This window comes from Poecilia formosa, unplaced genomic scaffold (genome assembly GCF_000485575.1).
Source record: "Poecilia formosa unplaced genomic scaffold, Poecilia_formosa-5.1.2 Scaffold112, whole genome shotgun sequence".
Lineage (NCBI taxonomy): Eukaryota > Metazoa > Chordata > Actinopteri > Cyprinodontiformes > Poeciliidae > Poecilia > Poecilia formosa.
The window spans coordinates 240,531-254,945 of NW_006800051.1; the positions used below are offsets into that span (position 1 = coordinate 240,531).

The 14,415-nt window shown below is 39.6% G+C and overlaps 1 protein-coding gene across 3 annotated transcripts in view; it reads left to right on the plus strand.

Moving 5' to 3' along the window:
• The window catches only part of pvrl2l (PVR cell adhesion molecule related 2 like), a 311,115-nt gene that overhangs the window by 116,601 nt on the left and 180,099 nt on the right, over nt 1–14,415 (plus strand). The window lies entirely within an intron of this gene.

Sequence of the window (14,415 nt, forward strand, 5' to 3'; positions counted from 1 at the left end):
TGACAAAAAAAAAAAAGATTGATATAATAAAAAGCTATAAAAGACATAAAGCTGAGGGAGAGAGAGACGGTGAGAAACCGCAAATACAGGAGTGAGTGAGAGAAGAAGAGAGTGATATTTGTGAAGAGAATGGATTCAAAGAGATTTATGGAGCTAGCGATAAAAATAAAGACTTGTCAGAGAGGCAGAGTGACAGAGAGGGAAGCTTGATCGACAGCTGTGAATAAAAGACTGACTGGAGGAAGGGATGCAGGCGGCTGAGAGGCTGACAGTGAGAACGGCTCGCGTGTTAAAGGAGCTCAGACTGATGGAAGGAAGTCTATCGGTGTGTCCAGTGAAGCTGCAGTCAAAAAACATAATCACACGCCGAAGTGCAAACAGCTTCAACCTTCTTCAGTAGCAGCAATTCATCCCTGACTTTATCAGGATCTCATATCCATGTGGAGAGACTTTGGTCGACTCGTCATTCCAACTTAGAGAGACTGAACTATAAAATCAGCTGGACAATCCAAATGACTCGAGTCAAACAGAGCATCGAGGAAAACACGTTACATACTTAATTCAGTCTGCATTCGTCTCTAATGTTACCGTACCTGAGTTATGATGTGAAGGTTTGCAGTTTTTATTCTGCTTATTTGATGTATTTATACATAAAAAAGAGAAATCTGGATACTACACAGTGTGAGTTTTAGGGAACACAAACTCACTGCTTTTGAAAGCAAAGAAACATTCAACAAATGTTTGGTGACAGCAGGGAGATTCAAAACAAGAAGTCATCTTACATAGAAAATACTGTTTGTACTCCATGGTGTGTGTGTGTGTGTGTGTGTGTGTGTGTGTGTGTGTGTGTGTGTGTGTGTGTGTGTGTGTGTGTGAATTTGTGCAGTGGATTTATGGGAAGGCATGAGCAGAAATGTTTAGGAAAACATGGATGAAGAGTTGCAAAGATGATAGAAGCCGAAAAAAATCAACATGTCATGTGGTGAACCAGGTGTGGAATAAAGTTATGAAGTGTTTTGTAATGTGAAATGTATCAAGTATTTAAATGAATTATTCTTATAGTAAAAATGGGGGTTTTGAGAATAAGTTTTGCTGGTTGACCCTCAGCTGTCAGACAGATTCCTGCAGGTTTCCAGCTCCAAACCATCATTCCTCCACCACCGTGTCTTTATGCATACGAGCTGTTTATGCTGTTTTCCATTAAAAAAATGCTGCTGGACATCATGAACAAAAATCTTGTCTGCTAAAAGCTTTTTAGTTTTAAACTTTTGTGGCTCATACATAGCCTTCTTTCTTCAATCTAAACTTTTTCTGTGTTTTCTATTTGTCTTTTCTTGAACTTTAATATTTACCATCCTAACTGAAGCCTTTAAAGTCTAAGATGGAGGTTTTTTTTTTGCCATTTTTCTGAATGTTGCCTAGTCAGACGTCGGGGTGAACTTCACAGATGCAGCTCCTCACTGCATGCATTAAACAGTCTCCACATCAGAAAGTGTCCCCTGGTCGTTGCTGTTCCTGTGCAGAAAGTCTTGATGTTTTCATCTTCCTGCATCTCTTTGCCTGGTTCTACTTATAAACTTGTCATTAAGCACTTCAAAGGTCAGATAATGTAATAACCCGCTGACTTGACACATGGAGTCCCTGAGCGAAGGGAGGAGAATTGTTGCTGTGCCTTACAGTTCAGCTTATCTCTATACAATATTTCAGCTCATAAACAAGATGTAAAAAAGCACACTCCTGAGAGCCGGGGTTGAGGGCCAGAAAAGGGCTGTAATTATCTGGGTCCTGCTCGTAAACATGAGGAAAATGAAGCAGATGAGGGATAAACAAGGCATCTGGCAGTCTGACGCAGGGTTCCATTTTTTATCTGGGGGTCAAGGTTTATTACAGCAACCCAAGTGACCATAATATGAAACTCATGGAAATGAGTTTTCTCTGGAAGCGAGTCTGGACTCTGGCCTCAAAATATAGTGCAAAGATGAGCTGCTGCTGCTTTGCATCAGGAGAAGTGTGTTCAGGTGAGGGGATCTGATTAAGATGCCTCCTGAGCGCCAACCTGCTGCGGAACTTTTTGGGGCGAGGCCGTTGGAAACGATCTTCAGGGTGAGGCTGTACTTATAAATATTTAATGTTTAGCTGGAGCTATTAAAGTGATTCCAGATGGATGCAACCAGCTGAAAGCTATTCACACCAGGGTCAACAAAACAAACAACTGACTCATTTGCAGTTCTTAGCAAAAGTATTCATAGCCTTTAAAATGTCCTGCATTTTGTCAAACAGTGTCCTAAAAGTTGATTCTAAGATGGTTTCCGAATACATTTCTATCAAGTTCTCTTTATTCTGATAACCAAAAACAAAATCTTCCTTCAGAAGTAGCATAAAATTATTAAATGTCATCCACCAGGGTGTAATTTAATCTGAAAATAAATGCAACTGTCCTATAAACGTCTTGGGTTTGTTGAAGAACAGTAGCAACCAACATCATGACGGTCATGGAGACCAGCAGGCGGTCCGGGGGCAGTAGTGGAGGAGTTTGAAGCAGGATCAGGTTCTAAAGCAACATCTCATGTTTTGAACATTTCACAAATTGTCTTTATGGAAAAGTATTGAGCTAGCAACACATTGATAAGAGAGTCACAGGACGTTACATTTAAAGTCAAATGTTACTGATAAGAACGGAAATGAACATTCTGTCTAAAAATGATGGATGGATGGATGGATGGATGGATGGATGGATGGATGGATGGATGGATGGATGGATGGATGGATGGATGGATGGATGGATGGATGGGAAGCTTATTAGGAGGTGCAGAAGAGTTGAGACTCGTTTGGAGGTCCATTTTCCAGCAGGACCACAGTCTTAATCTTACACCAGGAGCTACAGTGGAATGGTCCAGTCAAAGTCCAGACTTAAATCTAATTAAGAATATATGGTAGCAGGTGCAGCTGGTGCAAAAGTTTGTTCAACAAAATATTGACTCAGAGTAAATAAAAGGCAGTTCTTTTGGACCCTGTGTTGGCCTTTCTCATAAAAGTCCTGTAAACATTCACTGGAGTTAATGATGTCCTAAAACGTGAAAAGGTTCGAGCCGTTGCTCAGGAATTCCCCGCGGCTCAGCTGCCTCCGAAGCATTTCCGAACTTTAGAGTGAGGGTTAACTTGGCTGTTTGGGATCTAACCGATTCATGTGGTACGCTCTACTCACAGCGCCCTTCAGGAGACAGAGGTAGTGGTGGATGTGCTGAGTCATGGCGATGCAGCTAGCTGCTATGTTAAGTGTTTCATTTTAAAAGAAAAAAATGACAGCTTTGGAAGGGAAAAGCTGTTTTTCTAACTCCTAAATTGCACTCAATTTCACAACTCAGCTTTTAGACGTTCTGGGCCCAGTTCATTCCTGTCATGAATTGTGAGGGGTAGACACAGGGTGTTTTAGCAATTTTGTTGAATTTTGATTGCAGCCGGTTGGCTGCCTGATGCACCTGAGGCGCCATGTGGGATAGAAACCTTCCTATCGCTGCATCCAGCGGTTTACGAAGGATCCCACTCGACACGGGGAGCCGGGCTCCTCTAACTGCATAATCAGGTTAACCAGCATTGTGTGCAGCATTTGACTCTTGTTGTAGAAGCATAAATAAAGACTAACGATGATGGGGATCTGTAGGTTAATGTCCTGAAGAGCTCACCATTAACTCCTGTGGATCTGCTCCCCATCAGAAGAAACTCATCTGTTTGTGAGTCACATCCCGACTCGGTTTTACCTCCGTTACATCGCTGCTGCTGCTGCAGCTATCAGATTAGGGCACAAAAATTTCCATAAAACAATTTATGAAAAAAAAAAAGTAATTATCATGAAGAAGTGCTCTGAGTGTTCCCGCATGCTTCCATCAGCTATAAATTAAAATAAAGTCCTCCCCATTCCTTCCCCAAGCCTCAATTAATGGCCATTGTATGGACAGGGTTGCTCTGCTTTAGGCTCTAGCTCACTAATAAAACAATTTAATCATAAAACATTATGATGTATTATAAAAAATGATGCTCCCTATTTTATAAAGTCTGTAAGTTCACATGCAAACGATAGTGAGCGTTTGTATTCAGCCTTATTAATTGTCCGTCCAGATTGTTTTTTACACTCGAGGGAGAAAAGCTTTATTTAGAGACTGATCTGGAGAATGTCAGCAGCTCACTGCAGAAAGGAAACGTAATTATTCACTATTTGTTTACTGTGCAGCGAGAGCATGATGTTCTCTTAAAAAGGCAGAGCAGAACGGGCATGCATTGTTTGTGTCTTAATTATGGAAGATCCAAAACACAAAGATAACAAGTGCTTCTCAGGCTCAAGTATCACTGTGTTCCTGACGCAAGAAAACTCTTCCCGTTTAATTAATTCTTCAGACTAAAAGGTGAAACAGAAAAATAAACTGATATTTAGAAGAAATAATAGGTTAAAATCAATTTTTCCATTTATAAATCCTGTCCTTTGCTCAAAGCATATCTGGAGACGAGCGTCAGCCCCCATTGTTCTCAAAGAGGATTAAATGTGTACAGATGATGGATAGATAGAAATAGATCTAATAAAATATTTACTAGTTTTATTAGAGTTGGAGCTTGTTGCTAAGTAACAAAAATTTGCCAGATGCACAGGAAAGTGATTGTTTTTTTTTTGTTTCACACTGTAAAAAACAGTTCAAGCAAATGTAAAAGTATTTTTAAATGAATCTGTTGTTGTAGTTCTGCTGCATTTCTGTAGGTTTACAACATATTTTTGATTCACATTTAGATAAAAATAATATTCTAATATATATATATATATATATATATATATATATATATATATATATATATATATATATATTACAAGACAACAATGTTAATTAAAAATAGGGGATTAATATAAATACTTTATTGCTAGAATGCAGTTAAATCTTTCCACTTGTTAAATAATGATGACACCACACAGCATAAACTATATAAAATAGGATGTTTGAGAGATTTGAGTCTTTCTTGTTTAAAAACATCCATTATTAAGAGTGAAATGCAATGTAAATTTCTTTATTTTATGTTGTGGTTGACAGCAATTGACAATAACATAAAACTATATAAGTATAATGGTTGTTTTGACACTGACATATTAAGATAGATGATGTACTTCTTGAGTTTTATTGCTAGTTAAAGATAATTGGCAGTGAAACAAAACACAATGGTTTTTTTATTACACAATATTTTTTTTTCTTCTAGTAAAAAGAAAGAAGTGCATTTACAAGCGCAGCTCTTTTGCTCTTCGGACTTGTGGATGTAAACTGTTGAACCAGCTGAGATTCTTCCCAACGTGCCAGAAGGTTGAGCTGAATGAGGGACCTGAGGGTTAAAAGTCCAAACAGTAACATGACACCTTAACAGTGTTTACCAAAAATGATGATTACATTTTACAACATAATTGATTTTAAAGGCTTCAGATGGTTGCAGAAGGTTGGACTGTTATATTATCTTTAAAAGTGGCTCTATAGATGTTCAGTTCTAACTTAAATACTTTTGGAGCAAAAATAATCTTCCTACGGTCTTTTAAAGGTTAAAAAGGAACAAACAAACCTCGTGTTTGGTTTGTCTGACCTTATGGTAAATGCATATTCCTTTTTTACTTTAAATTATATTTAGTTCTAGACTTCACAATAAACATGTTATTGTATACAAAGGCTCCTAATTCACTGAAATGCTCTTGCACATCTTTAATTACCATGTGAACTTTATTTGCGCTAACGTCACGCTCAGTTAGCTCAGGTCTCAATACATCAATCCTTTAGATGAAAATAAAAATCAGCTAGCTGTGGCTAATTTCTTTGGCACAGGCTGGGTTAGCATGTTAGCATGTTAGCATCTACAGTCTTTCAGTGAAATGGGAGTATGTGGATGAACTCTTCACATAAACTAGCATGCTGACTTCAAAAGTGCTAACAATAACAAAAACATAGTTGAGTCTTAAAGTGCTAAAATAAACTTCCTAATCATAAAATAAAATCACTTTGTGATGTTTATATTGAGCTAAGAGAGAGTAGGATTATCCCTTTAATACCTTTGCTCAGTTAATTTGTACAGTAATAATTGTTAAATTCAGATGCAGAATTCGCTTTAAATTGGAGAAAGCTCATAATTTGCAGTTATTGCTCTGTTTTTCCTGTGGTGTTGTGATGCATGGTTTGGTTTGCTTGATTTGGATGCTGACTTTCAGACTTTAAGGAGAAGTGAAGGATAAAACCAGACTCACTCAGAGAGACTGCAGTTGGTTTGGACCGTAATGAAAGCATTTATAGGATTTTTGTGTTGCACAAAAATACCACAAGGCTTTTTACACAAGGACTTCCTTTTTCAAGAGCCCAACCAGGATTGTGCCTTCTTTCAGTGAAATGGGAGTATGTGGGTGATTGCTCTTCAGAGAAACTTCAGAGAAAGTCAGAGGACTTGAAGAGAGAGGAGATATTATGAAGAGCGGGCTCTGAGGAAAGTCAACGATGCAGTAGGCTGCTGCATCTGAGGATGGCCGACTCTGGGCTAGGAGCAGATGAAAGTGGAGGAAAAACGGTGTGAGGGGCACAAGATGAAGGGGGGACATTCAAAATGATGTAGATGAAAGGAACAGAGTGGGAGAAGGAGAGTATTACAGGGACAGAAGGGTAGCTGAGAGAGGAGGAGAGTGGGAGGGTACCCTTGACAAAATGTGGAGGGAGGAAAGAAAACAGGAAACAAAAGAGGAAATATGGAGGAGAAATAGGAAAACCAGGTGGTGGAGAGAGGAGGAGAAGCAGCTAAAGACCCTGGAGGAAGGTGAAGACCAACAGCTACAGTATAAGTGAACATAATTTCCTTTTTTACTTGTACGATTATCTTTTAATAATTGTGACCAAACAACCTGCCACAGGTTTTAGAAGACTTCCTTTTTGAATTTGAAATCTGGCTGCAAAGATTGATCCTTGTTAAGTCACAGGAACATCGCATTAGTCACTGTAGAAGTCGTAAAGTCTAGTTTTTGTTCTGCGTGTCGTGCATGTGCAGTCTGATTTCCTGGGAAAGCAGAAATGGGACAGTAGCTCTGCCACCCACTGCAGCAGTTTAGCTTGTCTGCCCCGAGGCTGATAAGACTGTCAGACCGGGAGCAGAATATGGTGACATATCGTGGGAGTCAAGAGGCCAGCAGACGGATAATAAGAGGTGCAGTGAGTTGTCCAAGTGAAGGAGGTTAGTGAACAGCAAGAGTGAGGAAAATGATGGAACACGTTGCAGGGAGTTAACCAGAAACACCTGAGGAAACCATCCATTACATCCTTATTGGGGTTTTCTGCTGGTTGCTTTTCCAGGTCATTTCAGTATTTTTGTCATTAAAAAGCAGATTTTCTGTTTAGCCTCGTCATAAAGATGCACACGACACCAGAAAGCAGTGTTCCTCACATCACTTTCACTTTTAAAAGAGATGTGAAAGTCATTCAGTCATTTAAACACATTAACGATTTGTTAAATAATCTAACAGACATTTGACAACAGTGTCAACAATAAATGGGTGTTGATTTATAAATCTTAAGAGGAAGTAGAAATGAATAAAAAAACGGCTGTAATAGACGGTAAAAAAGGTCAAAAGTTGCAAAATTCAAATTCATTCGCCTGTTTCCAAAACCCAGCAAAACAAACGAGTAGAAGGAGAGTTGAAGGTGTTTAAATGGGTTCCCAGCTCATTACACACCAGCCTAATTTACTGCATGTTAGAAAAGAATAGATGTGATGACACTGTTTTCCCAGTGTTGGTCTCTCCTCCCATTATGTTGAGGGACACCTGCAGAGCTCAGAGTTTGGACCGCTGCAGGCAGGACTTGCTCCGTGTCAGGCAGGTGGTTTTAACGTTCCCGTCCGGCTGGGCGTGTCAGGAAGCCGGGCTGATTCCAGGAGGGGAAGAAGGAACTGGAGAAACATGTTGAGTGAAGTCAGGAGAGAGAGAGACACACAAAACAGAGACAGGAGGACAGTGGACGACAAGAAATCAAGATAAAGAGGAGGAGTTAAAGTGGGTGGGGGAGGGAGGGGGATGTGAAGGCTGGAGCTGAGGTCAGTCTGCTTAGTGTCTGTCAGACGGACAGCAGAGACAAACAGCTGGAGGCTCTGTGTGTGTGAGTGTGTGTGTGTGTGTGTGTGTGTGTGTGTGTGTGTGTGTGTGTGTGCGTGTGTGTGTGTGTGTGTTTCACTGCCAACACAGGCTGCCTGTGTGTGTGTTCCGTATGTGTTTACACCATAGAGGAAGTTAGACAGGGGCATAACAAGGACAGCCAGAGATCACTCAAACACACACACACTCACACACACACACGCACTCAAACACACACACACTCACACACACACACGCACTCAAACACACACACACACTCACACACACTCAAACACACACACAGAAACCAGGCTACGGCAGCAGTGATGGGTCACTCTGCGCGACCATTAGATGTGACCTGGATACCTGCAGAGATAATAGATTTGGAGAGATCTCTCTCTCACACACACACACTCTCTCACACACACACACACACACACACACACACCACAAACAGACGTCCCTACTCCTAATATGGCAGCGCTGTCATCCCAGCACAGGGAGAGAAAAGGTTTCAGTGTATGAATTTAGGGTGGGACAAATAACCCTGGCTTTGAATTGAATTGTATCGGGAAGCGAGGAGCGATGTCGTCCTGTGTAATTTCAGACAATAATGTCCCAGTACACAACGTCCTCCCTCTCCTCCAGGCCTGAATCAGTTTATTCTCATTCATCTTCCCTTTTAAACAAAAAATAAAAACTCCAGCCTGTTCTTTACTGCTTTTTCTCTCTGCTTCTTCCTCACATTAATTTTCATCAGCCTGTTTGTTCTCATCCGTTTTTATTTCCCGTCTGACTTTTTTTTTTCTGCTCCCATCTTCTTATCTTGATGTTCTTCGATTCACCTCTATTTACTTTTCTTGTTGTTTGCTGTAACTTTTGCTTCCAGTTGAAAATGTTTATATTATTTTGGGGTCAAACAAAGCTGACCTGAGAGCTGCAGTTTAATCTGTCATGTTTCAACAAGTTACAAACAGGTTTTTACAAACGTTCCCGGTTAGATTCCTGGTTTCCACACTGAACTTGAATTTACAAAAATCGTAATTGTGAGATTTGTGTCTTTATTATCTGGTACACCACCATCAATACCAAAACCATCCCTTTAAAGTCAGTTTTTCTCAGGGACTTCTAGTCCAAGGCATATTTGTTTGTATGGCACATTCAGTGAGTCCACACATTCTTAGAAACTTACAAATTCATGCATCTAAAATTAAGGCCTTAAAATGTATTTAATTTGTTTAAACATGGGACTTTCATGTCATTCAAGTCGTTTTCATTATGTTTTAGTTGATTCAGGTTAACACTAACTGGCTGCTAATATACCCTTGCTAGCCAGTTAGCTAGCATCATTTCCTCCATCTATCATAGAAAAGTGTCTGGATGGTGACCATCATCACCACTGCTCACTTCTGTTGCCAACCCATACGATGTTATATGCATTTGTGTAAAAAATCTCGGCATTACAATACAAAATATCCGACTTTCCTTTGTACATTTTTGTAATAATACAAGTTTTAAATTTTATTCATAATGATCTTAAAAAGCCTTAAATTTGATTTGATGAAACCTGCAGAAACCCTGACATTTCAGCAACAAATCAGTTTAAATGGTTTACATGATGAAGCAGTTATATCACAGGTCAGTTCATGAATTCACCTATTGGTGGATTTTTTCATAGAACATTTCTTGGGAAGTTGAAATATAGCACAGTGTTATTTGATGTGCTGTTGGCTGCCATTTGCAATGCAGCCATTCAGGAGTCCTACTTACTTGGGAGTTTAACCAGTGATGGAAATAAGGAAGAGTGTAAAATAATAATCTGGTGGGATTTTGATCCAAAATACAAAATGAGCAGAATATGGTTCAGCGGCCCCAAAGTCAACCTTCTTCCTTTTGTCCTTAAATCCTGGAGACTGAGGCAACCTGTGGACTCAGTTGAAGAAAAGAAAACATGAATCTAGAGAATATGTGATGGAGGAAAGGTCAAAGGTCCCTCCCTCTGTATGATCCCGCCTTGTGAAATATTTTAGGAGAAGGGTTAGTGCTGCCCTGCTGGCAAAAGGACGAGCAAAGTATTGATGTGTCGCTAAATCCTTCACCATCACTTTTATTTTTCTACCAGGATTTTTTCTCCAACTGAATAAATGTAACCAAGAATTAGATTTTTTATTTTTTAGTGTAGTTACGCAGCAGAAATATAAGAATCCTAACTCTCCTGTGGTGTCAGTAATAATGACATACAAATTTAGGAGTTTGCCACTCAAAGTCTGGACTAGAATAAGATAGAGGATCTTGGAAAGAGCAAAATATAAAAAATAAATAAATTGCACATAGTTGGAAATAGTGGAAATAAGAGAAGAAGATGAAAAATGTCTCTCTATGTTTTCAACTGGGTCTTTCTGCAAAAACTCACAGTAAAATTATGGGTCCATTGAGCTTTTACTTTTATGCTCAGCCGTTCACATTCTGGCAAAATCAGACAAATGTGCCCCAAATTCAAGCTTAAAAAGAAACTGCAATAAAATTACAAATAATTGAAAAGTTTTGTCAGGATTTTCTCTCAGCTCTTTTGCTAAAGGTTCAATCTGATTCCACAATTCTTGGTTGAATAAGTTCGTATTTCCTTTTACCTGCTCCTGTGAAACATTGCTGGACTTTTCTTCCCTGAAACATGTAATCTAAGACTCTGGTCTGTTGTGACAACTGACTGAATTAAATGAGAAATTCTGCCTTCCTGTTGCATTTTATGTGCCCAGACTCTCCATGCTGCTGTTTATTCTCTAATTTCACTCTTATGGACACTTTGGACCCATTATCTGGCCCGAACCAGATCCGTGTCGCTGTTATTCGTCACCTGATCTGCTCGTATTAATTTGTGTTCAGCTCTGTAATCCTGTTATTTGCCACTTGCCTCTCACTCTGGCAGAAATGATTAGTAATTAGGGCTCAGTGCTTGGCTATCCACATTACTCTCATCTTGTGTTTTTTTTTTTTTTTTGCTGAAGAGGGCTTGTTAAAATGGACCCATGTCGCTTTGAAATGAAATGAGCCAAATCCGCCCTTATTGTTGGATCCCCCCCGTCTGCTGCAGCAGTTCTGCCTCTCAGCCACGAGTCGAGGAAAAATTAGGGACAAATCTAATCTGATCAAATAAGCTCCTACATTTGTGGGGATTTGGGTTCTTCTTGTGAGTCTCTTCAGTGGGAACTTATGTGGATAACTTTGGTATTTTTATTAACAGGTAAAGAGGAATCGATGTGCATGCTGTGTCCATTTTCTAAATAAAGAGCAAGATGAAAGATGAAATAATAACTCGTATCATTATGAAATATGAGATAATGAATTCAGAAAAGCACATGAATATGTTTCTGACACATTGGTGATTTCAAACCAGAACATGTGAAAGACAACAGCAGAGCAGCGCAGAGTGATTTTCTTGCAGTGAGGCAGATGGGAGTTGGAGTTCAGATGTCTGCACATCCTCACTAATGGGCTTCTTAAAGGGCAGCAGAATGTACCTGCTGCTGGAGCTGATGGAGCCATTAACAAGTAACGCTCAGCACCAGATACCAGAATGGTTTCACTAAGAAAAAACAGAAGCCAGGACAACAACACATTACTTATGTATTAAAAAAAAAAAAGCATTTATATAAACGAGCTGAAACCAAAAAAAGTCCACCCATCATGGATGTTTTCCCTGGTTGGCTGAATGACAGAAGGTGTTGAGCGTCTGCAAAACGAGTCATCACCCTCCCACCACCGTGCTTCATGTCTGCGATGCGTTTTTGATGGTTTTTCTTATGTTACTAGTTCCAGGAGTTTTGTGGTTTTTCAGGTTTCATTTTCACTTCAACTCCTTTTTTCTGTCATGAAGCTCAACATCGACCGTGTTGCCTGTAGAACCTGAGACAGAGAAACTTAGCAATATTCCTTTATCTTCAAAGCATCGATCAGTCAGCGCAGATCGATGGGCAGCAACAGAAAGTCATTATGAAGTTTTACAGTATCATGTTAAAACACCCAGAACGTTAGCAGGAGAGGCACCAGCTCCCCTCCTGACCCCACGAAGGGTGTAAAAAAATGGATGGATGGATGGATGGATGGATGGATGGATGGATGGATGGATGGATGGATGGATGGATGGATGGATGTTAAAACACTTAAGAACAACATACTTATGACAAACTGATTTTTATTTATTTTTTTTATTTTTTTTTTTTGCTTTGTGATATGCTCCATTCAATCCAGCCAGAGATCAAATCTGCCAATTTTCCCTTACCTTCCTTTGTTTGGTTATCTGCAGATCAAATATTAGAGGATATTTGATTCTTTTTTTCAATTTGATAAATACAAAAGAGCAATCTGTGATGCATTTGGGGAGAATTTGCTGAAATAATATTTTGATTCCTTTGTGAATTTTCAGATTTTCTTCCTCATCTTTGATGCTCCAGATGCCGTTTTGTCTCCGCTTGTCCTTCCACCAAAATTAGACAACCATCTAATTTGTTCACAGCTCCAACTCTTCCTTCTTGATCCTGTTCTTTTTTCTTCATGATTCCTTTTGATGAATCTTTCGCTGGCCTTTGATCTCTGCAGCTGCCTGAGTGTGTCGAGCAGTCGAAGCTCGTCGATTGTTTGAGGCGTACGACGGAACTGCACCCAACAAAGCGTGCAAACAAAAAGAAAACTGTAACAGAAGGTCGGATTGACTGCTGAGCTGGCACGGCTCCTTTAACTCCTTGTTGACAAAGAATGCAACCACCTCTGCCCAAACACGTGACACTTCTGATCTCTACATTTATTTTCTCTTGAATATTTGCTGTAAAGTAGTAGCTGAAACGTCTAAATGTGTTTGAGCTTCAGTGAGGCGGCTGGAGGTTGAAGTGAATCCCGGAGCGATGAGGCTCCGCCCTCCTCCTGATGCATTAGCCAAGGAGACGTATGACAACATGCAGAGCTGGACTTTTATCTTCACCTGCCAATAAACCACCTCTCACACTTCCAAGTTTATGTCATCCAAAACAACATCATCTAGGGAAAAATAATCCCAGAAAAGTGTCTGGAGCTGCTTTATGTCCTGAATTTGTTGCTCATTTCAAGCCTTTGCAGGGGCCCCTCTCTGAAAGCCAAACTTTCAAAGTTACCTGGGTTCTGTTTAATTCCCAGCGCGGCTCCTTTTTTAAACTTCAGACCATGTTCCAGCTTTGAAGGATGTTCTGGGTTTCACTCATCAAAGATATGCAGTTAACTCAGGAATTCTGCTTTGTGAGAAAGGCCTCTGGACGTAAACCATCAAATGTTCACTCTGCACCTCTATGCGTCGCTGCCAGATTTAAAGGCAGAACAGCAAGAAGACGATGAGTCTGTTGCATGTTTGTCTGCCTGGAACATGGAGCCAGTCTAACATGCCTTTACCTGAGAGCCGCATGCAGGATGAAGCAGCTCCAGCTTGATATCTGCTGTGTTTTTGGAGATTTGTTTCCTAAAACCTTCCTCGGCTGCTCCCTGCAGCATGAGGAATTCATTCTGTTTGTGAGGAAGTTCACGTTTGTGAGATTTCACAAGTGCTGCAGCCGCTTCAATGAATTATGACCAGACTATCTGTTCCACAGCATGTCAGAGAAAGTTTCTGAGTTTTTTTACGCAGATGAAACAGAAGCAGAGCAGCAGTTCCTGTTCGGAGTGTCATGTTCTTCAGCTTCTGGTCATTTATTTCAACTCTTATTTTCATATCTATTTATGTGAGAGTATTATAGTGACCTAACATTTTCATATCTTATACCGTAATGTAAACATGGTAGATATAAATGGCATACATACATAAAAACTCAACTTCTAAAAAGAACCAAGTATTGCTACAATCATTTGTTGAAATAATTTGGAAAACAATGATTTTTTTTATGCAAAACATTTCCCTCTGCTCTGACAAATATCTTAAACCACAAATTAGATCACCCAACAAATCCTCCCGGAGAGAAAGTGGATCAATTTGATGAATAATAACTTAAGAAAGAAGATAAATAGCTTCAATTAGAATATTTTTTGTGCTTCATGTATTTATTTTTATGCCAGTCTTTGACCTTTATGTTGTGAGTCTGATATTTGCTTAGGTTTTTATATTTGCTTCCTCATGGCCCCCATTTAGCCCGCTTTAAAGACTTCCTGGCTACGCCCCTGCTCAGCAGCCTTAAGGAGCATTTATAAGCATTAATATCTTTAAATATAGTGAATATAACACACTAAATTAAACCTTACAGGTTAAAACCAGCAGGTTTGATGCTCTTTAATAAATA